The sequence below is a fragment of the Rutidosis leptorrhynchoides genome, chromosome 7, assembly GCF_046630445.1.
Source record: "Rutidosis leptorrhynchoides isolate AG116_Rl617_1_P2 chromosome 7, CSIRO_AGI_Rlap_v1, whole genome shotgun sequence".
In the NCBI taxonomy this organism is placed as follows: Eukaryota; Viridiplantae; Streptophyta; class Magnoliopsida; order Asterales; family Asteraceae; genus Rutidosis; species Rutidosis leptorrhynchoides.
The window spans coordinates 178,176,584-178,194,096 of NC_092339.1; positions in this window are offsets into that span (position 1 = coordinate 178,176,584).

Below are 17,513 nucleotides of genomic sequence, written 5' to 3' on the forward strand. Positions count from 1 at the left end.
TGGTAAATGATTTGCATCCCCTAACTCAAGCAATGATAACCTGAACTCGTTTACGACCAGTGTTGCATAAGAAAATAACAGTTCAGGTGTCCGGTGTGCTGTCAATATTCTAACCTGCATCAAACTTTATGCTTTAAAATAATGACGACACAGGCTAACTGTGATAAGGTAAATTATGAATTAGTGATAAGAGTCATTTTCAACCCGAGAGTAAAACGGTTAGACTTAGAATTTATGAGCTTGGTAAACATAGTTTAAGTACATGTAAGTATATTTCTAATGCATATAACCTCCCAAATCAAGATATTTATTAGATTAGATTATTAACACACTAATCATACAGACTTCAAAACACATGAAATCAGTGACTAACTGAAGCTTCAAGGCCATTGCATGTACATAACAAAATTTCATCATTTTATTGCAAGGGTCTATAAGACTCTTTTTCATAACTATATGGTAGAACTGATTGATGCATATGGCATAAGCAATATACATTGATCAAAATAGGATTATTACCAGATAGCGTAACATAGTAGAGATATGGTCGACAACACATAATTGGAAGTGTAAAAATCACTCAAAATTATAGTAGATAAACAACATATTGGCCCTACAAAATACCAAACATGATGAATACTTGCAATTAACTTGTTTAGATCATAAATCACAATTTAATCATAATCTCTGTTTGAATACAAATTGAAAACGCAAAATAAAAACAATCATAAATCCAAACTCAACCATAATCTCGATATGTATAATAATTCAAAAAACCAAATGATCGAAGCCTTAAATCAGAAATACTCACCCGTCATTAATGTCAGTTGATTTCTGCGATTGAATTGTGAATTTTTTCTTGTGAATGCAACGTTAGGGTTTTGGTTAGATGGATGATAAGAAATAGCACAAAATCAGAGAACATATATGAAAAACCTAATGATTGAAGCCTTAAATCAAGGATACTCACCTGCGATTAATGTAACATGATTTCTGTGATTGCACTGTGAATTTGTTCTTGGGAATCCGACAATAGGGTTTTGGTTCCAAGAATGAGTGCAGTAGCTGTTTGTTTATGGAAATTTGTTTAGATAGAGAACCCGTGTTTGATTTTAGGGGTAGAAAAAGAATAGATTTGTGTAGAGGTATGAAAGAAAACCATGAAATCTATAAATAATATTTTACCCTTCCAGATCATTAAAGAATAAGTTGTAGTTGCAATAGCTAACAATCCCTGAAACTTAGTAACTGATAACAGTTGAGTGTAATGATGCTATTCATTGAAACTCAAAAGCTTCCTATAAAGTTTTAGTCATTTCATTACTTCCACAATTAATCAACATTATTCACAATTCAAAAAATAAATTTCCTATTAACATATGACAACTACAATACAAAAACTGCACAAATTAAACTTTTACCTTTAAGACAAGAACTGCAGGGTTTGCTTTAATGGAAGCCCATCAAGAAGAATTCCATAGAAAACTGCAGGGTTTTCTTGGTGAAAGCCCACTTAGCCATTCATTGGAACTCCAATGCTTCCTATATACGCTTTTAATTTTATTTAATGATCATGCCCATCTTTTTTTCTTTTTTTTTTTTACGGCGAAAAATTAGAATTGTATTAATAGGCACTTCATTAAAACAATGAAGCAACCAAATAAGATTACAAGGACACTACATTGACTTGAACAAGCAAAGCTAGTTATTACACTGTTTACAAAAACTAAAGTAGACAATGAAATGTCCCGTTCATATTGATTATAAACGTTCCATATTAATTGATTTCGTCGCGAGGTTTTGACCTTTATATGAGACGTTTTTCAAAGACTGCATTCATTTTTAAAACAACCATAACCTTTATTTTATCGATAAAGGTTTAGAAAAAAACATTACGTAGATTATCAAATAATGATAATCTAAAATATACCGTTTACACACGACCATTACATAATGGTTTACAATAAGAACATATTACATCAAAAATAAGTTTCTTGAATGCAGTTTTTACATAATATCATACAAGCATGGACTCCAAATCTTGTCCTTATTTTTGTATGCAACAGCGGAAGCTCTTAATAATCACCTGAGAATAAACATGCTTAAAACGTCAACAAAAATGTTGGTGAGTTATAGGTTTAACCTATATATTATCAAATCATAATAATAGACCACAAGATTTCATATTTCAATATACATCCCATACATAGAGATAAAATTCATTCATATGGTGAACACCTGGTAACCGACATTAACAAGATGCATATAAGAATATCCCCTATCATTCCGGGAAATCCTTCGGACATGATAAAAACGAATTCGAAGTACTAAAGCATCCGGTACTTTGGATGGGGTTCGTTAGGCCCAATAGATCTATCTTTAGGATTCGCGTCAATTAGTAGATCGGTTTACTAATTCTTAGGCTACCAAGCAAAAGGGGCATATTCGGCTTCGATCATTCACCCATATAATGTAGTTTCATTTACTTGTGTCTATTTCGTAAAACATTTATAAAACTGCATGTATTCTCATCCCAAAATATTATATTTTAAAAGTGGGACTATAACTCATTTTCACAGATTTTTACTTCGTCGGGAAGTAAGACTTGGCCACTGGTCGATTCACGAACCTATAACAAATATGTACATATATATCAAAGTATGTTCAAAATATATTTACAACACTTTTAATACATTTTGATGTTTTAAGTTTATTAAGTCAGCTGTCCTCGTTAGTAACCTACAACTAGTTGTCCACAGTTAGATGTACAGAAATAAATCGATATATATTATCTTGAATCAATCCACGACCCAGTGTATACACGTCTCAGGCTAGATCACAACTCAAAGTATATATATTTTTGGAATCAACATCAACCCTGTATAGCTAACTCCAACATTACTGCATATAGAGTGTCTATGGTTGTTCCAAATAATATATATACATGGGTCGATATGATATGTCAAAACATTTGCATACGTGTCTATGGTATCCCAAGATTACATAATATATTAGAATACATGTATAATACAATATAAGTTAGCTAGGATATGATTTGTATAGAATTGTTAATATTTTCCGTAGCTACAAAAATCAAAAAATATCCAATCTTGTTTTACCCATAACTTTTTCATTTTAAATCAGTTTTGAGTGAATCAAATTGCTATGGTTTCATATTGAACTCTATTTTATGAATCTAAACAGAAAAAGTATAGGTTTATAGTCGGAAATATAAGTTACAAGCCATTTTTGTAAGAGGTAGTCATTTCAGTCGAAAGAACGACGTCTTGATGACCATTTTGAAAAAACATACTTCCACTTTGAGTTTAACCATGATTTTTGGATATAGTTTCATGTTCATAAGAAAAATCATTTTCCCAGAAGAACAACTTTTAAATCAAAATTTATCATAGTTTTTAATTATCAAACCCAAAACAGCCCGCGGTGTTACTACGACGGCGTATGTCCGGTTTTACGGTGTTTTTCGTGTTTTCAGGTTTTAAATCATTAAGTTAGCATATCATATAGATATAGAACATGTGTTTAGTTGATTTTAAAAGTCAAGTTAGAAGGATTAACTTTTGTTTGCGAACAAGTTTAGAATTAACTAAACTATGTTCTAGTGATTTCAAGTTTAAACCTTCGAATAAGGTAGTTTTATATATATGAATCGAATGATGTTATGAACATCATTACTACCTCAAGTTTTGTGGATAAACCTACTGGAAAATAGACAAATGGATCTAGCTTCAAAGGATCTTGGATGGCTTGAAAGTTCATGAAGTAGAATCATGACACGAAAACAAGTTCAAGTAAGATTTCCACTCGAAATAAGATTGTTATAGTTATAGAAATTGAATCAAAGTTTGAATATGAGTATTACCTTGTATTAGAAAGATATCTTACTGTAAATAAGAAAGATTTCTTGAGGTTGGATGATCACTCTACAAGATTGGAAGTAAGCTAGCAAACTTGGAAGTATTCTTGATTTTATGAAACTAGAACTTGTAGAATTTATGAAGAACACTTAGAACTTGAAGATAGAACTTGAGAGAGATTAATTATATGAAGAAAATTGAAGAATGAAAGTGTTTGTAGGTGTTTTTGGTCGTTGGTATATGGATTAGATATAAAGGATGTGTAATTTTGTTTACATGTAAATAAGTCATGAATGATTACTCATATTTTTGTAATTTTATGAGATATTTCATGCTAGTTGCCAAATGATGGTTCCCACATGTGTTAGGTGACTCACATGGACTGCTAAGAGCTGATCATTAGAGTGTATATACCAATAGTACATACATCTAAAAGCTGTGTATTGTACGAGTACGAATACGGGTGCATACGAGTAGAATTGTTGATGAAACTGAACGAGGATGTAATTGTAAGCATTTTTGTTAAGTAGAAGTATTTTGATAAGTGTCTTGAAGTCTTTCAAAAGTGTATGAATACATATTAAAATACTACATGTATATACATTTTAACTGAGTCGTTAAGTCATCGTTAGTCGTTACATGTAAATGTTGATTTGAAACCTTTAAGTTAACGATCTTGTTAAATGTTGTTAACCCAATGTTTATTATATCTAATGAGATGTTACATTATTATATTATCATGATATTATGATATATTAATATATCTTAATATGATATATATACATTTAAATGTCGATACAACGATAACCGTTACATATATGTCTCATTTCGAAATCATTAAGTTAGTAGTCTTGTTTTTACATATGTAGTTCATTGTTAATACACTTAATGACATGTTTACTTATCATTTATCATGATTAAACATAGTGTATCAATATCTTAATATGATTCATATGTATTTAGTAAGAAGTTGTTATAACGATAATCGTTATATATATCGTTTCGAGTTTCTTAATTCAATAAACTCAATTTTATGTATATAACTCATTGTTAAAATACCTTATGAGATACTTACTTATAATAATATCATGTTAACTATATATATAATCATATATATGTCATCATATAGTCTTTACAAGTTTTAACGTTCGTGAATCACCGGTCAACTTAGGTGGTCAAATGTCTATATGAAACCTATTTCAATTAATCAAGTCTTAACAAGTTTGATTGCTTAACATGTTGGAAACACTTAATCATGTAAATAACAATTTCATTTAATATATATATAAACATGGAAAAGTTCGGGTCACTACAGACAAGCAGCAGAACACTTGTCGACTAAACTGAAAGTGGTGACAAATTAAAATGAGATTGAGCTCCCATACATGAGCTTGTAAACCGAGGTAAAAATTGAGATTTGAAGCCCAAAGAAACACTTTTATCTTGCTATTGCTCACGATAACCGACCGTCATGTGCATTTTCAGTTGAAGATGTAGTCATTACGAGCCATCCAAATTGCCCAAATGGTAGCGGGACCGGTCAACTTCCAAAAGTTGTTTGCTTTAAATCCCATTCCGTACTACCAATCAAATGAAAAGTCGACAATCGTAGCCGAAATAACCCATCTTATGATCCACCACCGAAAGAGATCCGAACAAGTCTCCCTTAGCCGTTTTTTCGGAGCACAACCCGAACTCATGATGGAAGCAAACCAATGCTTACTCTTCAAATGTTTTATCAAGGTGAAAAAGTTGGATCTCCAATGCAAACCAAACCTCCTGACCTTCAATATGATTGAGTTTGAATATAGTCAAAAGCGAAATATCTCCATATTTCGTTAAGAATGAGATGACTAACTTCCATAACCATAGTTACTTGAATTGCCAAAAATTGTAATTGAAAGGCGTTAACCAAAGAACCCGCCATTCGACCCCTCGACTAGTTCCTGAGGCCACGGGTATTCCACGAGGCAATCCTCATGGTTTTAAGACTTTGGTCGATTGTTCATCATCGACCATTGATTGCATAAGTTCACCAAATTTGACCATTTCTTCTTTATGAGTTATGATAGATCCCATAACGTCGATCAAGCAAAAGAATTAAACATTAGCTTAGTGCGGAAACGGAGAACAAAAGAAGTTTCTCAAAGTTTAACATTTTATTGAATAAATGAAGAACATAAACAATGAAAAACAGAGGATAGACGATCTCAAAGTTATGAGATCGGTTCTTGCTGCAGGCAAAGACAACTAACCTCACCCCAAGACCTCTTTATTTATAGAGTCTTGGGGATAAGAATTAGGAAACTAAATCCCCTAAGATAAATGAAAATCCCACTAATTAAGGGATTTATACCCATACCGATTTTATCCAATCAATTCTAATATATCGAAAATATTTTCCTAAAAATAGGAAATCTTTTCCTAACAATCTCCCCCTAATTGATTAGGATAAAACAATCGGTTACAAGATGTAAATATAGACTAAAAATAAATTTAATCTTTGTCTTCAAGGCTTTAACCATCTTGTATGATCTTCATAACTCTTGATAAACTGATCTTTCTTTATTCTTGATTCTCCTCCTCTTTATTTATCATTGTTGTACACATAGCCTCGACATCTCATCAGCACTTATGTATTCCGAAGACAAATCATCAACTAACATGAACATAATCATGACAAAACTGTATTTGAAAATATGCATGAAAAACCGCGTTCACCACCGCTTAACCACTTGCGTATAAATGTTGAACATATTTGTTGAATCTTCATCTTCATCTTCATAAATGTTGATTATGTTGAGCTAACATCCGGTCTTCTTATTGGGGAATAACCTCTTCAAAATCTGAGTTCAAAAGAGATGAACTCAAATGGGTCTGACCTGATTTGAGTCTGGAGTCCTAGAGTCTGAAGTATTTTGAGTCTGACCTCGTGTAAGTCTGACTTCTACTAAGTATAAGTTCACGCGAAACTGAAGTCTGAATCTGATCTTTATAATTTGTGCTTGATTCTGATCTTGAGTCTGATCTTGAGTCTGCATTTGAGTCAAACTGTTAAGTCCGAAATTCAGACTCATATCTCAATCAGAGTCTTGAGTCTGAGTTTCCAGACTCAGAATTACATCATAACTAAAAATACATATCTTTTAATATAATCATCAGATCAAGCTAAAAATTTCGCAAGAGATAGATCTATATGCCGTTAACCTCATATCCAAAAATCATGACGATCCAACGGCCAACGAATCTAAAACAATCGTTTTAAACTGACTGCACATATTGAAATACAAGCAGACTGCCGTGTATTCAAAAATTTATATTATTTCGTAGACACGTCCAATCAAGATAAATTTTTTACACAACGACCATCTATATGTAATCAATGACATATCCGAAAATCATAAAAATATAGATGATAACGAAGATACAGTAATTAAATTACTGAAACTGCACTGAAAACCCTCCAATCTCAGCAGCAGATTTCGACCATTGAAATCTCTCAATCCAAAGCTCCGATCGAAATTTCCTTCGGTAGGAATTTAACTCCATGTGTTGTGAACCTACAGTTAAAATTTTATGAAGATTGAATGGTTAACGAATGAGATATAATCATTTATATATCGCTGCGCATAGCATGATGAATCTGAAAACGATTTTTCTTTGTATCTTCAATAAGACATCTTTTGCTCGAAAATGACTGGATCATCAACAAGATATGTTGACCTGGCTCTGATACCAATTGATAGATCCCATAACGTCGATCAAGCAAAAGAATTAAACATTAGCTTAGTGCAAAAACGAAGAACAAAAGAAGTTTCTCAAAGTTTAACATTTTATTGAATAAATGAAGAACATAAACAATGAAAAACAGAGGATAGACGATCTCAAAGTTATGAGGTCGGTTCTTGCTGCAGGCAAAGACAACTAACCTCACCCCAAAGACCTCTTTATTTATAGAGTCTTGGGGATAAGAATTAAGAAACTAAATCTCCTAAGATAAATGAAAATCTCACTAATTAAGGGATTTATACCCATACCGATTTTATCCAATCAATTCTAATATATGAAAAATCTTTTCCTAAAAATAGGAAATCTTTTCCTAACAAGTTAACTTTTCCCACCCATTTGTGACCTTGCTGCCTTGTCTTTTGATGTCGAAGCCTGACCGACGACATGATCAATTTCACTAGTAGTATCAAAAATGTCGGAAATATTTGGTACATCGTCAGTCCAGTGTTTTGTGGTAACGTTGACAGATTTTTTAATTACCGAATTTTTTGGTTGAATAAAAGGAACATCACTACTATTTTGTTTTGAGCAATGTGATCGTATTGCTTCACATTCTTCACGACATTCATCACCAAGGCATTGCTCATGAGTGGATTCATTAGAGGTTGCTTTCTTCTTGCCTGCCTTAACTTTTGGTTGAAAAAGTGGAACTTTGTGGATGTCTTTAAGACTGCACCCTGATCTTATTTTTTCATGAAGACTGACAGTCGTTATTGAAACATTGATCGCTCTTATCGACTTGGTTGTTATCAATTAATTTGGAAGCAAAAGAATCTTTGTTCTTGTTAGCAGAATTAACATTTTGAGCAGCAGGTTGTGAAATTTGAGATGTGTTTTTTGGTGAAAGTTGAACAAGGGTAGGATAGTCTTTTGTATTGAGATTAAAAGGCATATCTTGGGAAGTGGAAGGAGTGGGTGCAGGCAAGCCATCCTCATTAGACTTGTTGCAGTGTACTTTCTCCTTACTTTTGGAGACAAATAAGGTATTTTTGATATCTAGTGCTGCTTTTTCTTTTGTAATAATGTAGCCTTAGCTACTTTTTCCATTGAATTATGAATTTCCTTTTGGGTGATAACTTTTTCTGCCATGTTTGACTTTGAAGGAGTATGGTACCTTGCATCTTCAACGGTAATATTAATCTCTCCATCTTCCAAATCTTTTTCCGGCGACTGAGAATTAAACTCTGGCACCGGAGATGAATGAGATCTGTTCAGTCTCTGTTCTTCCATTTCAATTTGAGAACACTTAAGTAATGAATTATATTCTTCTATTATATCATCACTTATAATTACTACCTCTTCATTGTGGTTGACTTCTTCAACCCATAAATTACAAACCGAAGAGTTTGCTATATTAGCTTTAACATATTTGTTAATTGTGCCTGGATCATTCACTTCCACAATGTCATACAAAACATCAGGATTTTTAAGACTATAAGAATTTCGGTTAATGTGGAGAACTCTTCCAAAGCTTTTAGCAACTTCAATGGTACAATCTGGCTTACAATGATCAAATGGGATACCTCTTATCCCAACCTTTGCAATACAAAAAAACATGTTTCTTCTTGATGTTAAAGGTACGACTTCCAGAAATTCACTTCCGTTTAGTGTTGGACCCATCGTCATTCGTTTAAAACTTTCATCATCTGCACACTGAACTATGTATCCATAAGATCCCCATGCTGAAACTGAATTTATTGCAACGAAATGTCCTTTTAGCCATTTGATTAATTTAACAGCTTGGATTGGGCATTTATCGATAACGAGGGCTGTTAAGCTTAATCTCTCGTGCGTAACTTCGTTTGGAGATAAATTGATATCAGACCTGGAATTGAAAATGTTGCTTTCTGGAATTGAAAATGTTGCTTTCTGTATGAGTAGAAAAAAGGTTTGGAGCAATCTTTGGGTTAAGTTCTTTCTTTGCAAACCCAACAAATAATTTTCTTCCACTCATGAAAATACCATTCATTTCAGAAACCGCATGATTTGATTGATTTGTAGAAGCGAATTTAACAAAAGCAAAAGAACGATCTTATTTCCAAGATAAACCTTGAATGGTACCAAACCTATTAAGGGCATTGTTGATTATCTCGGGGTTGATAAGCTTCGATAAACCTCCAAGAAACACAGTTGATTTTTTTTTGTATGAATGATGATTGTTGTTGATTTGGTTGTTTGAATTTTGTGAATTGATTGGGATAGAATTTGGGTAAGTTGGTTTGAATGGATGGTAAGTTTTTGCCATAGAGAGAGTATAAGAACTGATTGGGATCATGCCCATCTTGTCCAATTGGGTTGAATGTATTAATGCCACCGCCCACTTGTTAAGAACCTTCGGATTCATTTATCTACATTTCTTCTTCGTCTTTTCTTCCATCTTCATTTTCTCCATTTCTTCATTGATGCTACCATTCAAACTGTTGAGTTTTTTTATATTGGAGATGGACCTAAAGCGCGAAAAAGAATCTTCAAAGCATTGTTAAGGTACTCTTTTACAATCAAACATAGTAGAACATAATTGAACAAAAAAAATGTGTTTGCCAACTCACTTGCTGGAAAAAACCATCACACTGGTGTAGTGACCCAAACTTTTCCATGTTTATATATATTAATTGAGATTGATATTTACATGATTAAATGTTTCCAACATGTTAAGTAATCAAACTTGTTAAGACTTGATTAATTGAAATATGTTTCATATAGACAATTGACCACCCAAGTTGATCGGTGATTCACGAACGTTAAAACTTGTAAAAACTATATGATGACATATATATGGATATATATATATATATAGTTAACATGATACTATGATAAGAAAACATATCATAAAGTATATTAACAATGAACTACATATGTAAAAACAAGACTACTAACTTAATGATTTTTAAACGAGACATATATGTAACGATTATCGTTGTAAAGACATTTAATGTATATATATCATATTAAGAGATATTCATACATGATAATATCATGATAATATAATAATTTAAAATCTCATTTGATATTATATACATTGGGTTAACAACATTTAACAAGATCGTTAACCTAAAGGTTTCAAAACAACACTTACATGTAACGACTAACGATGACTTAACGACTCAGTTAAAATGTATATACATGTAGTGTTTTAATATGTATTTATACACTTTTGAAAGACTTCAATACACTTATCAAAATACTTCTACTTAACAAAAATGCTTACAATTACATCCTCGTTCAGTTTCATCAACAATTCTACTCGTATGCACCCGTATTCGTACTCGTACAATACACAGCTTTTAGATGTATGTACTATTGGTATATACACTCCAATGATCATCTCTTAGCAGCCCATGTGAGTCACCTAACACATGTGGGAACCATCATTTGGCAACTAGCATGAAATATCTCATAAAATTACAAAAATATGAGTAATCATTCATGACTTATTTACATGAAAACAAAATTTCATATCCTTTATATCTAATCCATACACCAACGACCAAAAACACCTACAAACACTTTCATTCTTCAATTTTCTTCATCTAATTGATCTCTCTCAAGTTCTATCTTCAAGTTCTAAGTGTTCTTCATAAATTCCAAAAGTTCTAGTTTCATAAAATCAAGAATACTTTCAAGTTTGCTAGCTCACTTCCAATCTTGTAAGGTGATCATCCAACCTCAAGAAATCTTTGTTTCTTACAATAGGTTATCATTCTAATACAAGGTAATAATCATATTCAAACTTTGGTTCAATTTCTATAACTATAACAATCTTATTTCAAGTGATGATCTTACTTGAACTTGTTTTCGTGTCATGATTCTGCTTCAAGAACTTCGAGCCATCCAAGGATCCATTGAAGCTAGATCCATTTTTCTCTTTTCCAGTAGGTTTATCCAAGGAAATTAAGGTAGTAATGATGTTCATAACATCATTCGATTCATACATATAAAGCTATCTTATTCGAAGGTTTAAACTTGTAATCACTAGAACATAGTTTAGTTAATTCTAAACTTGTTCGCAAACAAAAGTTAATCCTTCTAACTTGACTTTTAAAATCAACTAAACACATGTTCTATATCTATATGATATGCTAACTTAATGATTTAAAACCTGGAAACACGAAAAACACCGTAAAACCGGATTTACGCCGTCGTAGTAACACCGCGGGCTGTTTTGGGTTAGTTAATTAAAAACTATGATAAACTTTGATTTAAAAGTTGTTATTCTGAGAAAATGATTTTTATTATGAACATGAAACTATATCCAAAAATTATGGTTAAACTCAAAGTGGAAGTATGTTTTCTAAAATGGTCATCTAGACGTCGTTCTTTCGACTGAAATGACTACCTTTACAAAAACGACTTGTAACTTATTTTTCCGACTATAAACCTATACTTTTTCTGTTTAGATTCATAAAATAGAGTTCAATATGAAATCATAGCAATTTGATTCACTCAAAACGGATTTAAAAAGAAGAAGTTATGGGTAAAACAAGATTGGATAATTTTTCTCATTTTAGCTACGTGAAAATTGGTAACAAATCTATTCCAACCATAACTTAATCAACTTGTATTGTATATTATGTAATCTTGAGATACCATAGACACGTATACAATGTTTTGACCTATCATGTCGACACATCTATATATATTTCGGAACAACCATAGACACTCTATATGTGAATGTTGGAGTTAGCTATACAGGGTTGAGGTTGATTCCAAAATATATATAGTTTGAGTTGTGATCAATACTGAGATACGTATACACTGTGTCGTGGATTGATTCAAGATAATATTTATCGATTTATTTCTGTACATCTAACTGTGGACAACTAGTTGTAGGTTACTAACGAGGACAGCTGACTTAATAAACTTAAAACATCAAAATATATTAAAAGTGTTGTAAATATATTTTGAACATACTTTAATATATATGTATATATTGTTATAGGTTCGTGAATCAACCAGTGGCCAAGTCTTACTTCCCGACGAAGTAAAAATCTGTGAAAGTGAGTTATAGTCCCACTTTTAAAATCTAATATTTTTGGGATGAGAATACATGCAGGTTTTATAAATGATTTACAAAATAGACACAAGTACGTGAAACTACATTCTATGGTTGAATTATCGAAATCGAATATGCCCCTTTTTATTAAGTCTGGTAATCTAAGAATTAGGGAACAGACACCCTAATTGACGCGAATCCTAAAGATAGATCTATTGGGCCTAACAAACCCCATCCAAAGTACCGGATGCTTTAGTACTTCGAAATTTATATCATATCCGAAGGGTGTCCCGGAATGATGGGGATATTCTTATATATGCATCTTGTTATTGTCGGTTACCAGGTGTTCACCATATGAATGATTTTTATCTCTATGTATGGGATGTGTATTGAAATATGAAATCTTGTGGTCTATTGTTACGATTTGATATATATAGGTTAAACCTATAACTCACCAACATTTTTGTTGACGTTTAAAGCATGTTTATTCTCAGGTGAATATTAAGAGCTTCCGCTGTTGCATACTAAAATAAGGACAAGATTTGGAGTCCATGTTTGTATGATATTGTGTAAAAACTGCATTTAAGAAACTGATTTCGATGTAACATATTTGTATTGTAAACCATTATGTAATGGTCGTGTGTAAACAGGATATTTTAGATTATCCTTATTTGATAATCTACGTAAAGCTTTTTAAACCTTTATTTATGAAATAAAGGTTATGGTTTGTTTTAAAAATGAATGCAGTCTTTGAAAAACGTCTCATATAGAGGTCAAAACCTCGCAACGAAATCAATTAATATGGAACGTTTTTAATCAATAAGAACGGGACATTTCAGTTGGTATCAGAGCGTTGGTCTTAGAGAACCAGAAAATTTGCATTAGTGTGTCTTATCGAGTTTGTTAGGATGCATTAGTGAGTCTGGACTTCGACCGTGTTTTCTTTAAAAATGATTGCTTAACATTTTTGTTGGAAACTATATATTTTTAACATATGAATATTATGTGATATATTAATCTCTTAACGTGTTTGATATTATGTGATAGATGTCTACCTCTAGAACAAGTCCCATTGACTCACCTAATAATAATGAAGAGTCAAATGTAAATTGGAATGATTTGTGGACTGATTCACAAGTTCCCGAAGAGGAACCGGAAGAAGAGTCGGAACCGGAAGAAGAATCGGAACCGGAAGAAGAATCGGAACCGGATGAAGAAATAGAACCGGTGGGGGAAATAATAAAACGGTTAAGTAAAAGAAAATCCTCAACCAACCGACCAAAGTTAATTATGGTCAATGGTGTTTCCGCCAAGGAAGCAAAATATTGGGAGGATTACCAATTCTCCGATGAATCGGATTCCGACGAGAATTCCGATGATGTTATAGAAATTACCCCAACTGAATTTAAAAAGGCAAAAGAAAATAATAAGGGAAAGGGCATAAAAATAGAGAAATCTAATTCCAACCCCGATGAACTTTATATGTATCGTCAACCCCCGAAGTCCTTAAGTTGTAACAATGACCCGGGAACCTCTAAACCACCAGGTTTTTCTAAACCAATGTGGACAACGACGGCTCGTATTAGGGGAACATCATATATCCCTAGAAACTTGGCAAAACGAACCAAAACCGAAGAAGAAGAAACGAACGAGTCGGAATAAGATAGTTGTATTCGTGTGGTGTAATATATGTAATATAGTGTTCTTATGCTTTATGATATATGTAAAAATTGCTTGTATTAATAAGTATTTTTTTATGAAACTAACTCTTGTCTATTTTACAGTTTAAAAACACAAAATGGATAGACAACCCAATATTTTAAGAGACCTACCCGGAGACATGATTGATGAAATCTTGTCTAGAGTCGGCCAGAATTCTTCGGCACAACTATTTAAGGCGAGATCAGTTTGTAAGACATTCGAAGAACGTTCCAAGAATGTCTTGGTTTATAAGAGACTTTCGTTTGAAAGATGGGGGATATCACATTGGGAAACCCATAAGTTACGATGTGTTTACTTTGACGCATATATTGCGGGGAACCCAAATGCTATTTTACGCAACGGGTTAAGAAATTATTTTGACTCAATATATCCGAATATTGGACTTCGTGATTTAGAAAAAGCGGCTAACATGCAACATAAAGAAGCATGTTATGCTTACGGATTAGTAATGTTCGCTTCTCACCAAAGTGAGAACAAGAACATCGGGCTACAACTATTAAACAAAACGTTTCCACAAGTGACGGAGTCGGTAATTGGGGTAAGAAATGAGGTTTTTAGATTATTACGGGACTGTTGGACATTACGTAACCCTCGTCCCTTTGATGACGTTACAACACGCTGTCTTATCAACGACCATAACGGTTATGTTGCACAAGACCAAGGATGGGAAGTAGTCCTAGTAAAACCAGAATGCATGACTTGTTTCTGGACGTATGAATTACGTGTCTTTATTGCCTTTGCTGAACGACTTGTGTACTAGCTAGAATTGTCTTCACAACTATCTTGTATTAAAGTTATTGTGTGCTATATTTCATGCTTTATGTAAAATAAGCGGTATTGTAAGTTTGTAAAATATTGTATAAAAGTTTGAACGCGAAATATTATTACAATAAGTTTTTCATATAGAATTGTAGTAGTTGAATTGTATATTAGCTACTAAGTATGAACTTAACGGGTATGTACTACCCGAATTTAAACTTATAAAACGCTAATATGAAGAAAAAGCTTTTATAAATGAGTTCATATTATGCTACGAAATACTATTAACTACTCTTAATATTCTGTATGATTAACTTGTTCCATTTAACTATTTTGAAGGAAATGGCACCGACTACTCGACACACCGTGAATATGAATGAAGAGGAATTCCGTACTTTTCTAGCTTCAAACATAGCCGCAGTACAGGCTGCGCTACATACCAACAATAACCTTGGATCTAGCAGTACAGGAAATCGTGTAGGATGCACCTACAAAGAATTCACTGCCTGCAAACCTTTGGAATTTGATGGAACCGAAGGACCGATCGGATTGAAACGGTGGACCGAGAAGGTTGAATCGGTGTTTGCCATAAGTAAGTGTACTAAAGAGGACAAAGTGAAGTACGCTACGCATACCTTCACAGGTTCTGCGTTAACATGGTGGAATACCTATCTAGAGCAAGTGGGACAAGATGATGCGTACGCACTACCGTGGTCAGCATTCAAGCACTTGATGAACGAGAAGTACCGTCCCAGAACCGAGGTCAATAAGCTCAAGACAGAACTTAGAGGGTTACGAACCCAAGGATTTGATATTACCACGTACGAAAGACGATTCACAGAATTGTGCCTATTGTGTCCGGGAGCATTCGAAGATGAGGAAAAGAAGATCGACGCGTTTGTGAAAGGATTACCGGAAAGAATCCAAGAAGATATAAGTTCACACGAGCCCGCCTCCATACAACAGGCATGTAGAATGGCTCACAAACTAGTGAACCAGATTGAAGAAAGAATTAAAGAACAGACTGCTGAAGAGGCCAATGTGAAGCAAGTCAAAAGAAAGTGGGAGGAAAACGGTGATAAGAATCACCAACACAACAACAACAGCAATTACAACAATAATCGCAACAATTATCCCAACAATCGCAACATCAATCGCAACTACAACAAACGGCCCAACAACAACAACAACAACAACAGCAACTACAACAATCATCCCAACAACAATAATAACCGCAACAACAACAACAATCAGAAGCAGCTATGCCAAAGGTGTGAAAAGAATCACTCGGGGTTCTGCACCAAATTTTGCAACAAGTGTAAAAGAAATGGTCATAGCGCGGCGAAGTGTGAGGTCTACGGACCAGGGGTTAATAGAACGAAAGGAACAAATGGTGTCGGAACGAGTAATGGCGGAGCAAGTAGTGTCGGAGCAAGTTATGCCAATGTAGTTTGTTATAAATGTGGAAAACCAGGCCACATTATTAGAAATTGCCCGAACCAGGAGAACACGAATGGACAAGGCCGTGGAAGAGTTTTCAATATTAATGCGGTAGAGGCACAGGAAGACCCGGAGCTTGTTACGGGTACGTTTCTTATTGACAATAAATCTGCTTACGTTTTATTTGATTCGGGTGCGGATAGAAGCTATATGAGTAGAGATTTTTGTGCTAAATTAAGTTGTCCATTAACGCCTTTGGATAGTAAATTTTTACTCGAATTAGCAAATGGTAAATTAATTTCAGCAGATAATATATGTCGGAATCGAGAAATTAAACTGGTTAGCGAAACATTTAAGATTGATTTGATACCAGTAGAGTTAGGGAGTTTTGATGTGATAATCGGTATGGACTGGTTGAAAGAAGTGAAAGCGGAGATCGTTTGTTACAAAAATGCAATTCGCATTATACGAGAAAAAGGAAAACCCTTAATGGTGTACGGAGAAAAGGGCAACACGAAGCTACATCTTATTAGTAATTTGAAGGCACAAAAACTAATAAGAAAAGGTTGCTATGCTGTTCTAGCACACGTCGAGAAAGTACAAACTGAAGAAAAGAGCATCAATGATGTTCCCATTGCAAAAGAATTTCCCGATGTATTTTCGAAAGAATTACCGGGATTACCCCCACATCGATCCGTTGAATTTCAAATAGATCTTGTACCAGGAGCTGCACCAATAGCTCGTGCTCCTTACAGACTCGCACCCAGCGAGATGAAAGAACTGCAAAGCCAATTACAAGAACTTTTAGAGCGTGGTTTCATTCGACCAAGCACATCACCGTGGGGAGCTCCTGTTTTGTTTGTCAAGAAGAAAGATGGTACATTCAGGTTGTGTATCGACTACCGAGAGTTGAACAAACTTACCATCAAGAA